This window comes from Canis lupus, chromosome 9 (genome assembly GCF_048164855.1).
Source record: "Canis lupus baileyi chromosome 9, mCanLup2.hap1, whole genome shotgun sequence".
NCBI classification, from domain to species: domain Eukaryota; kingdom Metazoa; phylum Chordata; class Mammalia; order Carnivora; family Canidae; genus Canis; species Canis lupus.
Window position 1 is genome coordinate 58,887,270 of NC_132846.1, and position 19,288 is coordinate 58,906,557.

At 38.7% G+C, this 19,288-nt stretch overlaps 2 long non-coding RNA genes across 2 annotated transcripts; both read left to right on the forward strand.

Annotated features, from left to right (window-relative positions):
• The first annotated feature begins 3,333 nt into the window (after positions 1-3,333).
• LOC140640345 (uncharacterized) lies at positions 3,334-13,284 on the forward strand. The gene is made up of 3 exons (XR_012037024.1): positions 3,334-3,400; positions 8,917-9,079; positions 12,886-13,284. It is a non-coding gene; the product is annotated as an uncharacterized lncRNA (long non-coding RNA).
• A 555-nt stretch (positions 13,285-13,839) lies between these two features.
• Positions 13,840-18,707, forward strand: LOC140639477 (uncharacterized). Its single transcript, XR_012036192.1, has 3 exons — positions 13,840-14,925; positions 17,171-17,354; positions 17,985-18,707. It is a non-coding gene; the product is annotated as an uncharacterized lncRNA (long non-coding RNA).
• Positions 18,708-19,288: the final 581 nt, after the last annotated feature.

The following is a 19,288-nucleotide window of genomic DNA, read 5'->3' on the forward strand; positions in this document are numbered from 1 at the left end:
TAGTAGAAACTTTCTGTTTCCTCTGCTTTGTTAGCTCTTCATCCATATTCAGTTCTCATAAAATACAGTATGTTTTTCCTGGTTGGACTTAAAATTTCTCTCCTTGTGCTTGATTATTTAACTCAGCGTCAGAATTGCTTGGTTTGGCAAGATCTTAAAGCATCCAGGAAGTTAAAATTATGCATAGAAAATTACATTTTGCTTTATTATGTGGGCAGGTCTTATTTTTACATGTTGTCTCTATTGCAACACATAGCAAGACAGTCTCTCATTTTGTGAAAGTACATGGAGATAAATTTCTTTATATTTGGGGGCTCCTTTGAAGATGTGCAACTACCAGACTTAGCAGTCAGATTCAAGATGCTCTTTGTTCATTAACACTCATTGCCTTTGTTCAGGTCCGCATCATTACCATTATCTCAATTATTAGAGGCTCTTCTATCTTCCTCCCTATAGAATGTTTGTAAAGAATAAAACCCCATTGTTTTGTACTTATGGTAAAGCAAATTTGCCCACCCAATTTGTCAAAAATGCTTAAGTGGCTCTGAATGCCTGTTGTTTTAATTCCTTAACGCAGCATTAGTCACTTTTCACAATGACATTTAACATCTCTTTTACATTTTTTTGTTGTTCTTGTTTGTTTCTCAGTACACCCAGGTCTCCACTGACCACACAGACTTGCCAATAAGACTCTGTAGTTGTTACGGAGCAAATTTTGTAATTTATATCTCCATGTGTTGGGTCATATTGTACTTCCTCCCTGCAATGACATCTCCCCTCTCTTGCTTTTGTAATATCTGTCCTTTTAGGCCAAAATTAAATCTTCTGGTCATGATCTTTTCCTTTTCCATTTATCCATGTTCCATTTATACTCCAATAAAACATGTGTCATTCTTGTCTCTGTTATGATAATTTATGTACATCTCTCTTCCTCTCTCTCTTATTGGCTAACATTTTACTAAAACAACAACAACAACAACAAAGAACATTTAGTATGTCTCTACTGTGGGCCATGTTATTTTGCTAAGAGTTTGGAAAGAAAGTAGAATACAACAGAACCTTTGTGCTATGAAAGTAGTTACTTTCAATTTAGTGGATCCACAGTTAAACAAATTATTACAAAACAATCTGATGTAACTACTTATAAAAGAATATATAAAATGTTATATAAAAAGAGAAGAAATACTACCAAAGTCTACCTATGAGAGTAAGGGAAGTCTTCATTAATAACAGGTTAATAGTGAAAAAAAGTAACAGGTTAATAAAACTCAGTCTTTATAGATGAAGAGAAAATTCAGGCAAAAATGAAGCAAGACTCCTAGAAAATAAACAGATTAATTGGAAAAATTAGATTGCCAGATGCATACAAAGGATTAAGTAAAGTTAGATTCAGAGTGCTTATAGAGGAAATGCAGTAGAAGTCAGGTCATAAAAAGTCTTTTGTGTCCTACTAAGGCTGTAAAGGATAAGGAAGAGCTGAAAAAATTCTAAGTGGAGCAGATTTGTGTATCTGAAACACTGCCCAGGCTGTGGTGCAAAGAGAGTATGGCTTTGAGTAAATTAAACTTGAGAAAGGGAGTAAAATTATAGGATTGCTACTGTGGTTCAAGTGAGACATGATTAAATAATGGACCATGGCAGTGGCCTTGATCATGAAGAAGAGAGGAAGATTTGAGGACAAAGAGAAGTAACCAGAAGTAATAGCAATGTTTTTAGTGGCTAATTGACTACAGGAAAAGAGAGAGAGAGAGAGAGAGAGAGATAGGGAGTTGAAATCATTCTCTGGTTTGAGACAGGGCAACTAGAGAAGCAGGCAGTCCATTTGCCAACACAGGGAATGCAAGGAAAGGCTAGTAGAAGAGGCAAGAGAATGAAGTTGTGTTGGACAGGCTGAGTTTGAGGTGCATTTAGAATTTTCATCTTGAGTCATCAATTTGAAAGACAGAATAAAGTTGAAGAGCTTGAAAAAAAAAAAAGTTGAAGAGCTTGAGAGAGAGATGATAAGACAGCTCGAGAGAGTATGAAGGTGTTGTCAGGACTTGGAAGCAACACAGGTAATTAAAGTGGCAGCTTGCAATGGAATGTCCAGAGTAAGGTTATGGAGTGAAAACATTCAGAGAGCACTAAAAACTCTCAACATAAAAAGAGCCAAGGGAAGCTTATGATCAGTAAAAATGTAAGGTGAAGAAGATTTTAAAGGAATGTAGAGTAATGAAAGATGAAAAAGGAGAAAGTTTTCAATGCCATCACATACTAGCAAGCTAACAATGAAATATTATCCATTGAATTAGGGAATCAGGATCTTTGATATCTTCATCAAGTCATTTGCAATTGGAGGAAAAGTCAATTTTCAGCAACTTGGGAGTGGAAAGAAGGAGACACTACATATTGTATTCTGTTTTTGATATGGTGAGAAATGAAGAAATAGTATGTGGTAGAGCAATTACCAAAGAGAAACAGTATTGTTGAATATTCTATTTCTGTTCTTGTTTTATTGGTGAGAGATCTCAAGTAGAACTATAGTTTTATGGAAATGACCAAATGGAAAGCAGTAAAGTAACTCCCTTGAGACAGTGGGAATTTGATAGAAGTTGAATCAAGGTGAATTGTACGTATTAGAAAAAAAAGGTGATGGAATAGTCTTTGAACAGTATCTGGAAAAAAACCCAAGATTTTAAAAGAAAAAGTGAGATGCCTTTGTCCCCCTGCACAGCACTTGCCCCCCAAACTTGGATTAGGAAACTAGGTCATCCATCTACTGTGATGTAGAGAGGAGAAGGGGCCTTTGAAGAAATGGATACATATCTGAAATAACCACTGTGTGGATATGGACAAGGACTTGACCAACTGCATTTGGTAGGATGTCTGTGCAATTTTCAGGGCCCATATGAAGGTTGACACCATAAAGTTTCTATGGTACCTTTATTAAGAATTGGATGATTTTTATACCAGGTGCAGAAATAAAAGAGATAATGGGACAGGGACAGTTCAATGTAGATTTGAGGAATTTTAGATGGAATATAATTTAAGCATTGTGCAAGGAATGTTGAGGTGATCATATAAAAGATCAGAAGTAATGAACCATGAGGTTTTGAAGCCTTAGAAGTGGGTGGTAAGTTCAGGAAAAATAAGAATTTCCTTTTGGTTGACGCAGAAGCCTGTTGTTCTCAAACTTATGTGTATATAAGAATCATCAGGGATATCATGTTAAAAGTGTAAGCTTTCAGGCTGACTCCACAGACTTTAGGGTGAGTTTTGGGAAACTACATTTTTAAACCATCCCAGATGATGATGCGGGAGGTCCTCAATCAATTTAACTTTTTTTTTTTTTTTTTTAAAGAAAGAAAACACTGAGAAAGGATGTCAGTTGAAAATAAAGATTGGGAGTGAGGCTGGAAAGGTAAATGAAAGTTGTGTTGTCATGGGACTTAAGTGTTTGTGTTGAAGAATGTAAAATTCTTCTTTCAGATAATATATTAGCCTGAGAAGTTTACAAAAACAAAACAAAAACTCTAAGAACTAATAAGTAAGTTCAGCAAGGTTGTAGGGTACAAAATCAACAAGCAAAAATCAATCACATTTCTACATGCTAACAATGAACATGTGGAAATCAAAATTTAAAACATAATACCGGGATCCCTGGGTGGCGCAGCGGTTTGGCGCCTGCCTTTGGCCCAGGGCGTGATCCTGGAGACCCGGGATCGAATCCCACGTCAGGCTCCTGGCATGGAGCCTGCTTCTCCCTCTGCCTGTGTCTCTGCCTCTCTCTCTCTCTCTGTGTGTGACTATCATAAATAAATAAAAATTTATAAAAAAAAAATAAAACATAATACCATATATAATCATTCCAAAGAAATGACACACATACGTATAAACTTAACAAAATATATATGAAATCTGTATGCCCCAAATTATAAAATACTGAGGAAAGAAATCAAAGAAGAGCTAAATAAACAGAAAGACACGTTATATTCATGGATGGAAAGATTCTATATAGTAAAGATGTCAATTTTTTCCAAATGGATCTATAGGTTTAATGTGATTCCCATCAAAACCCTAGCAAGATTTTTTAAGACATCGTCAAACATTCTCAAACGTATAAGGAAAGGCACAGGTACTAGAGCAGCTAAAAACAATCATGCAACAGAAGAACATAGAAGGAATTGCTTTATGCATTATTAAGCCCTGCTGCATTTCTATAGTAACCAAGACACTGTGGTCATGGTGGAGGGATGAATGCTTACAGCAATCAAATTGAGAACTCATGAATAAACCCATGTACGAATGACCAGTTGATTTTTGACAAAGGTACAAGATCAAGTCAATGGAGTAGATAGCCTTTTCAAAAAATTGTGATGGAGCAATTGGGCAACCACAGAGGGGAAAAAAAAAAGGGTTGTGACTGAACCTCAAACCTTATACAATTGATATATCAGGTGGAAGTTTTTGCAAGAAAATGGGAATTGGTTGTCCTTGTCTGGAGCAGGGGGGGCAGGTTTGAAGTCTTTCTCTCCCTGCCCAGAGCTTCCTGACAGGACTCCTTCACCAATCAATGACCCTCTGGATTTTGTTCATGGTGTCTCAAAATACACGTGCATCAGTACGTCTTCATGTTAGAAGACAGATTGCTGGGCCTCACCTTCAGAGTTTCAGATTCTTAGTAGGTCTATGGTGAGAACCAGGAATTTACAGTTCCAAATGAATTTCCAGATGTCCCTAGGGAATGCTGATGCTGCAAGTAGGGAGTGACGCTCTGAGAACCTCTGTTTTCAGTGTCCACAGAGCACAAGTGAAAATTGATGTTCACACCATAAGCAACCGAAAGACATTTTTAAGGTAGTAATAAATGTAATAAAACTAATAATACCTTGTCAATATTTGGAAGATGATTCTGAGTGGGAAGATAGTGGAAGAACAGTGCAAAGAATGCTATGGTGGTCCCCAAAAAATGAAAGAGGCATATTTAAGGAGCCAGATGTATAATTGGAAGTGATTGGTGACAGCTTGGGAGTCAGGAAAAAGAAGGAGGCATGCCAGTGATGTGTACAACATTTTGGCTTGGAGAGATTAGTTTCTCTTCAATGATGTGACAGAGAAAATACGCTCAACTCTGCACATTAACATAGTCATCTTCTGTAAGTGATCTAACTTTACTTCTAAGCACCCACTCCAACAAGAATCAAGGGGTGACTGGAACTTAAATTGCCAACTAATGGAAATAGATTATTACAGAAGAAGAAGAAGACTATTTCAAGAAGCCCCACCCTTTTGCAGGTCAATGATCACTATCTTGTTTATTCTCCTCTGTGCTTCTGGGAAGATGTAATTTTGCTAATTGAGAAGGGATGAGGAGTATTGTGTCCTAGGAGACTGAGTATCAATGGCATCAATGCCGGAAGATGACTCATTGAATCTATTGAGGTGTGACAGGTGCCATCCAGCCTTGTGGTTTCAGGTCACTCCCTCTGTGGTTGCTACCTGCCATCAGCCATTGGTACCAATGTTTGCATTTGTGATGTTCTCCTTTATCTGATGCAGGCTTTGTTGGCCCAGCTGCCCTCTCAGCATTTCTTGGTTCCATCAACAAAACAGGTGGTAACTTCTGTTGTCCTGAGTGCCATGTGTTGACCACGGACCATCAATGGTGTCACGCAGCTCTCCATCCAAGCTTCTGCCATGCATGCTATACAGCTGCTCCTCAGCTACACTTCATCTGGATCTCAGCCAAACACTGAGCTCCTTTCTGAGGTTTTTCCCCAGGAAATCATGCTAGAATTCCTCAGGATTCATGTGCATAGCCCTGAGTGTTAGGGAAACAGAGGCCTTACCAGGTTCTTCTTTTACCATTCCCTTTCTTTTTTCTCATACTCCAAGGAAGCAAAGGAGGCTAAGCATTTTCTGCTAGTATTGGGGAGAGAACTCCCCTGTGTTATCTTCTCCATTCCCAAAGTAGTGTTCATCCACTCCTTTTCTAGAAGCTACAATCATGGATGAATACAGGTGGAAATGGATTTGTCATAATGTAAGATACACTGGAAGATAGGACATATGCAAAATATCCCAGGCACAGAGTGATAAAGAATATGAAAAAGGAGCTACTTTGTTAGGGAAGACAGCTTACTCTGCTTGAGCAGGATTAAATTTACGTCTTGCCATCAGTCTTCTAGTTGGAGATAATCCAACAGAATTTGGGAATATAGATCTAGAGTTCTGAAATAAGATTGTGCTGAAAATATAGATATAATAATTCTCCATGTAATTCTTCAGGTTGCCCCAGCCATTTAATTAAAAGTAAAACAATCAGTTAATTAAAAGCTGTCTCCTTAGCTGGAATATATTCAAGCTAATTGGAGTGGTTTTACGGTCATGGTTTTTTGGTTTTCAGTTTTGTTTGTTTGTTTGTGTTTTGTTTTGTTTTACAGAATGTCACACTAGTTAACTATTTTGACTATAGCCCTGGGATATGCTCTATGTTTAATAGTTAATTTTGACATTTGGAGTTTGGAGAATTAATTTCATATGGCTAAATTACAGATAGTGACATAGTATTGTAGAAATGGCCCTATTTATTTATTACAAAAATGATGTGGTTGCAGCTTAGTTCTGGGTTGAACTAAAAAAAAAAAAACATATTTGTAATTACTCCTCCTCACAGTTATAGCTCAAAATGTCTATTTGATGGGGGATTTGAGAAAGCAGTCTGATTGTGGTGAGAGCCTTTCTAGAGTCTTCTGTCTGCTAACTTCCTGTCCTCTCCCTTCCCTAGTTCCTCACTCTTCCCCACTCCCAACCCAAGCCAGGTTTCCGCTCTGCAATCCTATTATCCTTGTTTCTTACCAGCCACTTCTCAGATATTTTTTTCTCCTGGCTTTTGCATTTTTTTTCTCCAACCTCTGAATGTTGGAGCCCCCGGAGGTCCATGCTGGACAGTTTTCTTCTTTCCCTTACCCTTGGAGATCTCATTCTGTCTCCCAGATTAGTGTGTTCATCAGCACAATTACCATCTATCAGCAGAGAACTTGCATGTTATGTCTGGCTCTGACCTCTGTAAACTCCAGACGCTCCAATATCTGCCATTGTGGCTCAAGATAGAACCAATCTTGAATTTAAATATCCCAGATAGAATTCTTGATACATGTCCTCCGTGCTGCCATAACAAAATAGTACAGAGAGCATGGAGTAAACAGCAGAAATGTATTTTCTTATAGTTCTGGAGACTGAAAGTACAAGTTCAAGATGTTGGCTGGGTTGTGTCTCGTGAGATGCTTCACGTGGCGAATTAATGGCGGCTCTTTTGCTGTTTCCTCGCCTTACATTCCCTTAGTCCATTTGTGTGGGGAAGGAGAGGGCTCTCTCTCTCTTCATCTTCTCAAGGCGACCTATGATATCAGATTAGGATCCCACCCTCATGACATTATTTAACTCTAAATACCCCCTAAAAGCCTTATCCCCAATTATAGTTACACTGGGAGTTAAGGCTTTAACATACACATTTTAGAGGAACACAATTTAGCCCATCCCCTCCTTCTTCAGGATCCTGAAACTTTTGGTATGGAGGAAACAGAAAGCAGATGTTATTATAAGGGTAATTCTATTCTCTGGTGCCCCTTCTTGTAAGGACATGGATCCAATGAGTTCAGGGCCCTACTTTTATTTCCTCTTTCAACCTTAAGGTCTTCCTTTTAAATTTATCTACAAAGTAAGCCACATTGGGAGTTAGGACTTCAACCCATGCATTTTGGAAATCACAAGCATTCAGTCCATGTCATTCCCCGCAACTTGAATCTTCTCTTCCATAGTCCTCCTCCATATTGCAGTCAATGAGGTATCAGTGTGACCTCCAATCCATCAGTAATGCAACGGCCTCCATCCTCAAAATCCATGCCGAGTGTGATCATGTTTCACCTCCTGTCCACCTGCCTCTCTATAGAAGCCTATTTCAATAGACTCTAGATTTCCCTGCTTCTACTTAAGTTTGTCTACAATTTGTTTTCCACAAACGTAAATCAGATAATTTCACTCTCCTGCTCAAAGCCTCTCATACCTTTCATGTCCCTTGGGATGAACACCAGCCTTCTTGGCCCTGGCTGTGAGACCTCACGTGGTGCAAGAGGCTACCAACAGAAGCCAATTCCTCTACCCTGGTTTATTCTGTTACTATGCTACACTTCTATCAGCCCCTTTAGGAGTGTTCATGCTTCTGCCTTCCCACCTTTGCATTTGTTCTTTTCTGTCTAGGTTGTTCTTTCTTTCTCCTGCTCTGTGCATGGTTTGATGCCTTCACTTCAGGACTGTGTCAGTTGTGTCTACTGCTGCCTCCTTCCATTCACTTTTCAATCCCTTGTAGCCAGGTATCATATCAGAGAACCTACGTTCACTAGCCAAATTGCTAAATCTAACAGAAATGATTCAGCTTGTGTATAGCTCGTGCTTGCAGCAGCATTTGACACCCTCGAACACACTTTTTTTCTTTCTTGAACTATTCGTCTTTGCCTTTCGTTACACCTTTCTGATGTGTCACTCATGAAACATTCTTCTAAGGGCAAAAGTAATGAATAAACAACTGAATGTATAGCATGAGGTCACCTCGATAGGAGATGCTTTTTCGGACTAGCCTGTCTAAACCATAGTCCTTCTTTTACTTTCCACCCCAAGACTCTATTTATCACCACCTGATAGGCTATTATACAATAGAATGTACACTCTCTGAGGGCAGAAGGTCAAGAATGTTTTTGTAAATCCTTGCTATGATTCTGGTTTTCAAAACACCACCAATCATGTGGTCATAGCAGCTCAATAAATATTTTCTGAGTTACTGACTGAATCGTGGCATTATTAAGCCAAAAGGAATATCATTATTTGATGCCTTACATCTTGGTGTAATTTCAAGTAATTTTTTTCTTATTTTTGATGCAGACAATACAAGTACTCACAAGTTTCTAGAAAGTGTGTACAGCATCCACATAGTCCTGAGGGAAGTTGGGTGCAGTTTACACCATTACAATAAAATTGGAAAGAGAAGAGAGAAGTATGAGCTCACTCCACTGCCTGTCTCCAGGGAGAGGTTACAGTGCAAAAGGTAGAGATGAAAACTATAAACTGTTTTTTCTTGATTTGAACGAAAGTTTCAATGTGCCTGAAAAACTGTTGCATACGTCTGTGGTTCTCTGAGGAAGAAGTCAGCACGAGTTCACACTCAGTCAATAACCTCTTTAATAATTTCTAGAAGTAACTGCAATATCCATGGTTGTGCTATCGTTTTTACTGTTCCCCAAGTATGTTTTGATCAGTTGTAGGAAACAAAATTAATTCCTCAAGTTTCAAGATTAACTGGCAAACTCTCAGTGAAACTGACCAGATTATCAAGTACTAGAAAGCACCATGGCATAGACTGAATGTGATAGAAAATCCAAGTGAGAAAATGAATGCATTTTCTTGTTTTTATTGTCAGAAACGTATTAAATTGAATTAATTGTGATGTGTAAACATTCCCTTTTGAATCCGTAATGAAATCTCAGTTTCAGAATATGAGGAATCCAGAGCCAGCCAGACACAGACGACGAAGACACATACCCCTTCACATTCAGAAATGAAGTGTTTTGAGGATCAATCATTGAAAAGTGTCGTTCATGGTGGGATATTTGTCAATTATAAGAGAAACTGCTACGTGATGGCACATCCTCCCATTACATTTTCTTACTTAGAAGTAAGAAATAAAGCCAATTTTCGTTGCCTTAACGGAAGCAGCAAGCTCATTAGTTACAGATGCATCAAGTCTTCAGCAGGGTGATAAGGATGGGTGGTATCCCATCCAGCCCACCTCCCACATCTGGCATTAAATATGCCCCAGTGAGTAGCCATCCTTCCACACTAGGTTTGAGAAATTCTCTACTTCATACTCTATCTAATATCGCTGCCAACCAAAGAACACTCCTAGGTGTGTAACCCTTCAGCTGCAAGAACTTCAAAGACAAAACTTATTTTTTAAAAGATTTTTATTTATTCATTTATTCATTAGAGACAAAGAGAGAGAGGCAGAGATATAGGCAGAGAGAGAAACAGGTCCCTCGCAGGAAGCCTGATGGGGGACTCGATCCCAGGACTCCAGGATCATGCCCTGAGCCGAAGGCAGACGCTCAACTACTGAGCCACCAAGGCATCCCAAGACCTATTTGTAAACAGTTTGAATTATGCTTCCTTGTTTCAATCACCCCTGTACATGGGGAGGTGGCTGGTTGTGGTTAGAAGAATAGCAATCCTCAACTTGATAAGATACGATAGGCCGTATTTTGGGGTGATTTCCAAGATTCTTACTTCCTGGTATATATAAATTTGTACATCATTCCTTCCCCTTGGGGATGGGAGGAACCTGGAATTTGCTTCTAACCAGTGGAATATTACAAAGGTTAAGAGGATTTTTTTTATCTATGATTAAGGTCCTTAACCATTTGATTTTGATTTAGTCAAAGGGTGATTTTTCTGGGTGAGCCTTACTTAATCAGTCGAGACCTTCTCTGAACCTAGAGACTCTCTTTGTTTCTGACTTTGAAGAAGCAGCTTTGAAAGCTGCAATGAAATGAATTCTGCCAACAGACTGAGGGGGCTTGGAAACTGATCTTTTCCTAATCAAGTCTTCAGATGACAACACAGCTCAGCCAACATCTTGGTGTCAGTGTTGTGAGACCCCGAGTAGAGAACCCAAATAAGGTGTGCCCAGACTCCTGACCTATAGAACCTGTGTGATAATAAATGCACACTATTTTAAACTCATAAGTTTAAGTGATAATTTATTACACAGCATAGGAAACTGATACACAAGCGTTCAGGAAGTTAAAAATAATTGCTGAGCAAAGACAAGGATTTAGGGCATGAGATGTGTTCTCTGCTATCAGGACAGAGGAGAATTCGATGGAGAACATTGATAAAAATCTGAATTTACTGTATCTGATAATCTGAAGATCTAGACAGTGTTTTAGATGTGTCTACTTATTTGACTCATAAAATAATTTATGTAAATTTTATATTCCCATTCTCATCCTCTAAACCTATCTTATTATTTTCTTTTGTATATTCACTAAACTGTGTAATTTACTTGTTTCTTGAATATAAAATGCACCACCATCTGGATAAAAACAGAAAAGAAAAATCAATGATTTGGAGAGCCTCAAATATACAGATGTTTAGTGTTGAATAAACTAACATTCTGGATGGCTGACTGATTTGTATTTGCTTTTATTTGGATGTTTTGGGACTATGCAGATATACCACTTGAATCTGTAGTTAATGATAAGAACCCAGATTTGTTAGTGATGACAATATGTAGTATGATAACATGAATTAAAAACCTTCTATGACTGTGCCTATGTGTGTTTGATAAAATGTTTTCTATTTCTTCTCCTATCCAGAGTTTAATATATAATTGAAATGAATTATAACAAAATTTACAGACTTCAAGACATTTAAAATTACATTTCTATTTTGCTTCCCATAAATAGGGCTTCTTCTTTCTTTCTATTTTCCACTGGACCTCAGTTTCATTCATTCTTAAATGCCCAGTGTTGTCGGCAGTGGTATATTACATTAGAATACAATAAATAAATAGTCCAATTGGCAGAATAAAGAAATTCTCACTGTGCTTGTGGGAAGGGATGAGCTCAGAATTTTTCTACACCATCTCCTTGAACCCCACTCCCTGAATAGAGAAATTCTTGTTGTCTCTAGTCTGGAATATTCTGACTCAGCAGGATAAATTCCTGATATTCATAGATACAACTAAGTGTTTATGTGTGTGTTGATCTATGGAAGAAGTAACCCTAAGGATTTTTTGTAATACAACATTACCAGTCATTGAGAATAATTCACAGATAGTGGGACGCCTGAGTGGCCCCACAGTTGAGCATCTGCCTTTGGCTCAGGGCCTGATCCCGGGATCCAGATCGAGTCCCACATTGGGCTCCCTGTGAGGAGCCTGTTTCTCCCTCTGCCTATGTCTCTGCTTGTCTCTCTCTCTGTGTCTTTCATGAATAAATAAATAAATCTTTTTTAAAAATTCACAGATAGTAACACAAAGCCTATGCATTCACATTTTTTTCAATGAAATGAGTAAGACAATGCTCTTTTACAAATAATTATAAATTGAGTGAATGTGATAAAATCTCCCTTGTAGAGATACAGAGACTGTGGTAATTCAAAAGAAGAAGAAGAAGAAGAAGAAGAAGAAGAAGAAGAAGAAGAAGAAGAAGAAGAAGGAGAAGGAGGAGGAGGAGGAGGAGGAGGAGGAGGAGGAGGAGGAGGAGGAGGAGGAGGAGGAGAAAAGATGGGAAAGAGGGTTTCCATTTGGGGAGAATTGTTCTCAACCAACTTTATAATGTAACCTATGAATATTTGATCTTTGAATCTCTATGGCATATAGGAAAATTTCTTTTAATTATATTGAGCACTGGAGGTTGTATATACATAGTTTAACACTGAAAATTCTTAACCACTTAAATAAATTCTTAGGTTGCATGTTCATACTTTTATCTGATGAATAGAGTAAGGGATTAGTTGCAATGTTGGAAAATTGCATTTTGGGAGGACTGCCTACTGGACAACCAACCTAGGCATGTCCTATGATTATAGGACAATTTCTTCAAAGAATCTGGTGGTGAAAAGAAACATGGGTGATATATCCTGAATTTGGAATTTTTATGTTAATCTCTAAATGCATTACCTTTTCTCAGGCATTTCTCATTGCAAATAAATGCCATCGTCTCACTATCATGAGTAATATTTTTCAATACAAAAAGTACTTGAGTTTTCAAGTGCTTCCATATATGTTATTTCAAGAAGGCATGATCTCCTTTAGGAAGAGAGAAACATTTTTGTTTTTGTTTCTGCTTGCAGGTCACCTTGGGCGATTGAAAAGGAAAGCATTCTTATGCATCCAGATTCATTTATTTTTTGGCTTGAATTTGTAGCAGAGAAAAAGCACCAATTCCCCACTGTTTCCTGTTCGTAGCAGGTCCAGCTGCCTGCGGGTGGTCTGTACGGCTATGAGAGCAGAGCTTCATGTAAGAAAGAGGTTGCCCATGGTCTTCCAACCTCAGATTCATCAGTTAGGATTGCTAAGATCTGGCACAAACTCTAGGGAGAGATTATAATTTGAAAAACTCTTCCCTTTAATTAATGATTGTGTTTCAATCTTAGTATAACTCTCCCTTGTTTAAAGCTACCCTTGCATTTACGTACTGATTTTTAACATTGATTTTGTTATGACATTGTCTTAAGATAACATTTCTACAAAGAAAAGGCAATGATATTTATTGATGTTTGCTTCAAGTAAAGCACAATGGCTTTGTTTGAATGGATAGTTTGGTATCTTTATAAATTTTTTAAAATTTATTTATTCATGAGAGACACAGAGAGACATAAGCAGGGGGAGAAGCAGGGTCCCTATGGGGAACCCAATGCAGGACTCGGTCCCAGGACCCCGGCATCATGACCTGAGCCAAAGGCAAACAGTCAACCACTGAGCCACCCAGGTGCCCGATAGTTTGGTATCTTAAAGTTTATTAAAAATGGAAATGAAAGGGTCATCATTGCAACTTAAAACAAAAACAAAAAATTTCAAATCAAAGGTATAATTTAGAGAACATAAAGTTGAATTATGTTAAATTAGTCATATAAAAATGTGAACTTTATACCTTTCTGTTTAGGTTACATATTTGAAATATCAATTTTGTTTCAGGAGATAAATTTATACATTCTTATCTTTCAGCTATGTTTTCTTTTCTTTTCTTTTTTTTTTTTTTTGAGCTATGTTTTCAAATGAAATTTCTGTCTCCAGTACCATTTTACTTAACAATTGTTTGAGCTATTTTGTGTTCCAGAAATGGTGCTATGTCCTGGGCATTCAGAGATAAATATCACCCACTTGATACACATCAGCCTATGGAGGAAAATAGTGGACTCCAACAGGAACTAAATGAAGGAAGTAGAATGATCTTTTAAGACACATTCCTTTAATCTACTTTTTATGCTGACTTAGAAATGAGAAAGAATGGTTCACTTACTGGCAGTTAATCATGTTCAGTCAACTTGTATTAGTTGGTAGCCCTTTGGTGTTTGGCTGACCATGCATGAGTTATTATTACTGATGGGAGAGCAGGACATTGCAGGCTACTCAGTCACATAGGATGGGTGTGAGCCCCTGTCTCATCCTTACTTAAATCTGTGACTTCAGGCAAGAGATGAGGACCCCAGTGCTGCACAGCTCCATCACAACAGCAGGATAATTACCATATGTCCCTACTGAAATGTGAAGATGAACAAAACAACATGTATAAATCACTTAGGAAACTGCCTGAAGTATTATTACTGAACATGTGCTATGGGTTTGCAATTACAAATTCCATGTAATGTTATAAGTAGAAAAAAAAAATAAGTTCCTGGATCATAGGTAAGCAGAATATTTTGATAAAGCTAGGACAACCCATTTGAAATACCAAATTAGGTATAAGAATCCAGCATCTGGTGACATTGTACTAACCCATAGGAAGACTACCAGGTTATCAGCAATGAGAAAAATGAGCAGACTGTGGCAATGTCTTAATTATAAACTTTCAACTCATGGGAATATTTTTCCTACACTTGAAATCATGCCCATTGGTAAGGTCCTTTAAATAATCTTGTTCAATATGCACAGGGATCTTGTATAATTTAAATGACTTCCCCATTTTTCAGATAAATGTACTAAGGTCCTAATATAGTTTAAGTGAATTTCTCATAGTTGTACAGCTAGAATTTTATGAATTTGAATGCATGACTTTTGACTCTGAAGCCTGGCAGTTAACCACTTATCTCCTGTGGGGAGGTTGAGCATGGTTCATATGAATTTCCATAAGTCAAGACAGAAGGAGCAGCCATCTCATCACTGGAGCAAAGGTACATGGATGAGCCAGCTGTGGTTGGGGACAGTGAGGGATCCACTTTGACTGATAGTGTTGGATTAAACATGGGACTTGTATAGTTGTGGATTAAATCAAAACTGAAAAATAAGAAACTCAAAGTGACTTAAACAAATAGGTTTCTTGTTCACATAACCAGAAGTTTAGGGGTAAGTGGTTACTAAGGTAAAAGAGATAGTTTAAGGATGCCATCAGGGCTCCCATATTATTTTTGTTTGCTTCTCTTCTTCATTTATAATAGGGTCAATTTTTTCCTTATGTTCATCACTTTACGGTCATGTTTCAGTTCCACATAGGGAAATGGAAGAAGCTTGAGGAAGAAGCCTTAAAAATCTATGTCAGCCACATATGTCCTTTCTTTAAGAAAGTCATAGGTTTCCAAAAATTCCTCTTACCTCCACCTCCAACCAGGCAGACTCTTACCTTGCTCTCTCTGGCTGGAACTAGTTCACAAAGTCAGCCTAAGCTATAAGGGGACCAGACAACTTTCAGTATAATAGTTAGTTTGGGGGTACCTTATGTTGCAGTTACAAACAACTCTCTGAACATCTCTCTGAACATCTTGATGACTTTAAGGACAAGGGATAGGAGAACACGGTTTCCTAGAGAAATGTACTATTACAAAATGGCAAAGGAACAAGTAAGTGCTTTTCTTTCATCAGATTCTAGAGCTTGAAATGTCTCATAAGTCTCTACGTGAATCTACAAAAGAAAAAAATATATCCTACATGGATCTCAAATATAAGGACAATATTAAGATTTCTCTTGTGACATTTTCTGCTCTTGATAATTTGCTTTCAGGACTAAAGAGCACTGCTTCTTCCTTCCCACTTTCGGTGCCTGCTACGCAGAACAGCTGGGCCTGTACTATAGATTGAAAGTTTGTTATACTATATGTTGGCAAATTGAACTTCAATTAAAAAAAAAAAAAAAAAGAAAGATGATTACCATAAAAAAAAAAAAGAAAAGGAAAGGAAAAAGAAAGTTTGCTTCCCTATAACCTCATATGTTGAAACCTATTCTGAATGTGATGGTGTTTGGAGGCAGGACCTTTGGAAGGTTATTTGATCATTCAGGGGGAAGGAACCCTCACAAATGGCTTTCATACCTTTTAAGAAGGGACAAGAAAGGGTTTCCTTCTCTTTATCTCCCCCTGTCATGTGAGAATGCAGCAAAAAAGAACTCTTCCACAAGGCAGGACACAGAGTCTCACCAAACACAAATCTGTTGGCTTCTTGATCTTGGACTTTTCAGCCTCCAGAACTGTGAGGAAAAAACATCTCATTCTTTTTTATTCGAGGAGATGTCTTGTACCAAATGCTATTCTCCTCATTCCTCCTCTAGTAATAGCACTAGTGGTAATGGTAGTAGTAGTAATCAGGAAGGGAGTAGGGACTAAAAATAGGTTGCTTTAGGCCCGGACAAGAGAAGACCCTTCTCAGGGTCCTGCAATTTATAGGACCTTGTACTCTGGCCCTTTTTAGTTTTGTCCATAGAACAAAAAGTACATGGCTACAAGGGACTCTTAGATCTTATTAGATTGCTTGAGGCCTGGCCCGATGCCCCTGAACCTATCTTTAATCCTGCAGTTTTCTTCCCTAGTTGGCCTCCTGAAGGCCCCAATGAGAGGCTGTTGTCATTATTTGGGAGAGGCAGGTGCATGAGCCCAGCTGAGCAGATGGGCGTTCATGTATATATGCAGAGGCCCTTCATGCTGAGTAACAGAACCTGGAGTGGGAAGGGAAGACCTAAGGTCCAGGATTTCTCATTGTCCTCTTGCCTGGGGCATGACAAATTTTAAGGGCAGGCCTTACAGGAGAGGGAGATAAAAGGGGGTGAAGGTGACAGGGAGGGAAATGCAGTGAAGTGTAATTGTAATTTCAGGTCCCAGAAATTGCAGTCCTGTGTCTTAGGGAAAAGAGAGTTGAATCCTTTGTAAAGAACTTGATAGGGTCATCTCAGGGAGCTTTCTTCGGCTTAATTGTGTTCTGATAAGAAGAAAGCACACATAGGCACAGTGAAAGAAAAGAGAGAGAAGCTGACTGTTAAGATGATTATAATTGCTAGGGAAACCAAAGCTGCAGTGGTATCTTAAAAAACAAAACTGTTCAGTTCCATGAACCTGAAGATGTAGCTACCAGGGCAGCTCTATGTTTCCATTTTCCTCAGTGTATCCTTATAATTAACTCCAATTCCCTGAGGCTCCATTCTGTTTCTTGCAGCCTCCAAGAGCTGGGCTATGGGAATAATTATCCCAACACCACTGCCACCTTCCTCATGCCTTCAGAGACTCACAGCTAAAATGCTATGAGAGATCGATCCCTTTGTTTGAGTTTGAAGTTTGCAGCATCAAAGCACTTTAACAAACTACACATCTGTCCTCCTGTTGTCTTCAGCTGATTGAAGGTAAATGCCATGGAAGCCTGTGACAACTTTGCAGAAGGGGGAAACTGACCCTGGGGGGGGGGGGGGTGTTTCACTGGTTGCAAGCAATGGCGGAGTCTACATCTAGTCCAAGAGAGCCATTTGTCCCTACTTCCTTCCTTCACATCTGCACATTCGTGCTTTCTGGCTGAACGTGTTTCACAAACAACCAACCCAAGCCTTGGTCTATGTTGGAAGTTTGGTAGAAAATATAGTTTCTAGTTCAAATCTCTTTTTCCTATCTTCTTCATCTGTGTTTTCTTTTTCTTTTTTTAGGTTTTTTTCAAAGTGCTGAGAGATTCAGCTCATTGACCTTGCTGCACAGATGCATCCTTCCCCTTGCAGTTCTAATTTCTAACTCCTGTTGAGAGCTATTGTGCGAGGGCATTGTTAGGCTCCCATGCCCCGCTCAATCCTCAGCCTTTCTTCTTAAACTTCCAACAGCGCCAATTAGTACCACATGTGGTGTGAGTTTGCACAGTGGCTGTTGTAGCCAAATCCTGAAAATGTGGCCAAAATGCTAATTGGCCTATAGACAAGTTCTTGGGTGTGAGTTTCGAGGAAAACGTTTAAGCATCACAGCATAAATATAAGTCCTTTTATTTTCTGTAGGTCCTGGCATGCTTTATGCTTTTAAAGTGAAGTGTGCAACAAGACCTGGGGTGCTCTAAAAGAGGAAATATGAAGAAATACCAAAATGAAATAAAATTGGAAGAGTAGATCATTGAAAGCTTGGCTGAAGAGCTTTAAAGGAAGAGACAATGTGTGCCTAGAGTTTTGAGCTTGTAACTGCCCGCCATCACGACAGAGGTCCCTAAAATCTGTCCATCAACAGCAAAGCAAGTGCCTCTTGCCCTCCCAACCCCTTGAATCTTTTAGCAGTTACAAGAATTTTGTGTCGGGAACCTTTTTGTGACTAGGTACATCTATTCTGATTTCCCTGAGTGCTTCGTCTCCAAGGATGTGTTCTATCATCCCAAATCATAACAAATCACCCTGAATTCATTGCCGCATTTTCTTCCTCCGTTGTTCTAGTTTAGTGCAGAGCTCAGGTCTGGGTGTGCAGTCTTTAGAGAGTGAGCAGAGACCCTTGCCAGGTCTCCTTCTTCATCTCTGCCCTAATCTGGGGAAATTATATAAATTTGGGGGAGAGTAATGACATAGTAAGTGGACACTATTAAATGCTAGAGACTCTCTTAGGCATTTCATTATATCATTGGTTTAATGATCAAATGAACCTACAAGTAATTATCGTCTCTCCCACTACAGAAGTAAAGAAAGTAAAGTTCAATGAGGAAAGACATTTTTTCTAATTCATATAGCTACAAAGAGGTAAATCTGGTATTGAGACCTGGTTCTGTCTCATTCGCTAAATGATACTGTCACATAAAACTTGAGTGATCAGGGATCCCTGGGTGGCGCAGCGGTTTAGCGCCTGCCTTTGGCCCAGGGCGCGATCCTGGAGACCCAGGATCAAATCCCACGTCAGGCTCCCGGTGCATGGAGCCTGCTTCTCCCTCTGCCTGTGTCTCTGCCTCTCTCTCTCTCTCTGTGACTATCCTAAATAAATAAATAAAATATTTAAAAAAAATAAAAAAAAAAATAAAACTTGAGTGATCATAGAGATAACCATTTATAAAGCACTATCAAGTACCAGGCATAATGTAAAGAGCTTGACACACATTTTCACTAAGCCTTACTGTAAAACCAAGGTAGGCACAGGCAAACTAAATGACTTGCCCAAGGCCACGCAGCTGAAATGTGCAGAAATGAGGTCGAATACTGATCTGTATCATCTCTGCTCCTTTCATTGCACTAAACCTTCTACACCAGTAAGAGGCCCCAGTTTTCTGTGAGACAAAATGGTCACTGAGTCTCTTCACCTCTCAAGAAGAACACCCTGGAGTATGGTTTTC